Genomic DNA, 1,685 nt, shown 5'->3' with positions numbered 1-1,685 from the left:
TCTTGACCCCCTGTCACTTCACCCTACTGGTGGAATAGCATTATTTGTTATCTCCTCCTAACAGGGATGGGAGGAACCTACCACTGAATATACATTTGGCCAAGCCTGCGTCAATATTATGCAAGACATGATTTGCTCTTAGAACAGAGAGCATCGGCACCAGCACGCCCAGCCTCATCCATTAAGCGTGTTTCTATCACTCTGCAGCTGCTTGCTTCAGACCAGCAAGTGCCCAGGAGGGCAACCCTTCCTCTAAACTTGGGGGAGAATCATATATGCCGTCACACCTGGGTCTTAGGTAGCCTAAGAATGGGTACTCCCAGTTACTCCAGGGCTGGTTAGTAGCACCAGTGGATGGTATATTTGAAAGAGAATTCCAAATATAAAAAGTAACCATGTATCATGGCCTTGGCTGTTGGTCTCACACACCTGATCCGGTTGGGAGAGGAATGCAGTGAGGCAGGAAGTGTCTACCAGGGTGTGCAAATAACGCTATTGGATGGACTTTGGCTTTGTTCTCATGGGTAGTAGTCTAAACTTCAGAGCCATACAGGGAGGCTTGCATTTGCCAGGAATATGATATACTGTAGCGGGTAAGACTGTTGGGATGACTCTTCTGCAAGTTTGCATAAGTAAGAAAGAGCTGGCCCAGGTTAGGTCTTGGACAGCACTTCCTCTTTGTGGTGGGCCTCAAGAATGACAAGTTCAGGGCCAGCCAGCCATGGAGAATGCCCAGGCATGCACTGCCTGTGCAGCTGCCAGGTTCAGGTTTTGCAGGCTGCCAGCTGTTGGTGGAGACGCCTCCACTGTGGACTGGTTCAGCACCCCTGGGTGGCCATAAGTTGGGTTCTCTCAACACGACTGAGGACTTGCTGAGTATGTGAAATCATTGGATAAGGAAGCTGAGCCTCAAGGTTGCACTGCTGTGATTCATCACCTTCTTCCAAAGATGCGGCCTGCCTTTTCTCCACACTTGCACACTGAAGAATAAGACATCTTGATTAACTTGCTTAAGGAATGTCACAAAAAATCACAACATTCTGAAATTTTTTGGTCATTGCATGATCTTGATCACAAGATAAGAAAATGCTTGCAGAAAGAGTACACTGGAAAGAGGACCAAGAGCAGAGAGCATGGTGATGTGGTGTGGAAGAGACTTTCTGATCCTCCAGAGGGATCTGAAAAATAAGTTCTATTTCTACTGGATGCCCTGGCTGAGAGAAGACTCTTGGTTGATAGCTAAAAGAATCCTATCTTATTTGGTGTACAGAATTCTTGAATGGAAAGTGATCCATGAGAAATTGAGGCATGGAGAAATATGAAAACCCTGGGTCCTGAGTATTTGTTGGGCAAAGCCTTTAGTATGCTCACCCCTTTACCAATAAACCTGACTTCCCCCCCCCCACCTTCCTTCCCTTTGTTTACAACTAGTCAACGTTTGAGTAGCTTGTCTCCCTTAAAAAATTATTTAAGTAGAGTAGAAAAAAAAGAATGACAAGTTCTAACTGGCACCCTCAAGAAACTGCTGAGCCTTGGCCCAAGGATGACTTTGGGCCCAAGGTATTGTCAGAGGCACAAGGTCTCTGGCAAATCTTTACCAAAGGTGAAGCTTTCCTGCACGAAGAGAGACTCCAGTTAATTGGCCTTCAAAGTACTTAAGATTCAAGATTGGCCTAGGAAACTCG

The 1,685-nt window shown here is 46.2% G+C and overlaps 1 pseudogene; it reads left to right on the top strand.

Annotated features, from left to right (window-relative positions):
• The first annotated feature begins 949 nt into the window (after nucleotides 1-949).
• On the top strand, nucleotides 950-1,189 carry LOC100966175 (annotated as a pseudogene).
• The last annotated feature ends 496 nt before the right edge of the window (nucleotides 1,190-1,685 follow it).

This window comes from Otolemur garnettii, unplaced genomic scaffold (genome assembly GCF_000181295.1).
Source record: "Otolemur garnettii isolate 467f Iridium unplaced genomic scaffold, OtoGar3 scaffold00124, whole genome shotgun sequence".
Classification (NCBI taxonomy): domain Eukaryota; kingdom Metazoa; phylum Chordata; class Mammalia; order Primates; family Galagidae; genus Otolemur; species Otolemur garnettii.
This window is presented reverse-complemented; position numbering and strand designations above follow the sequence as displayed.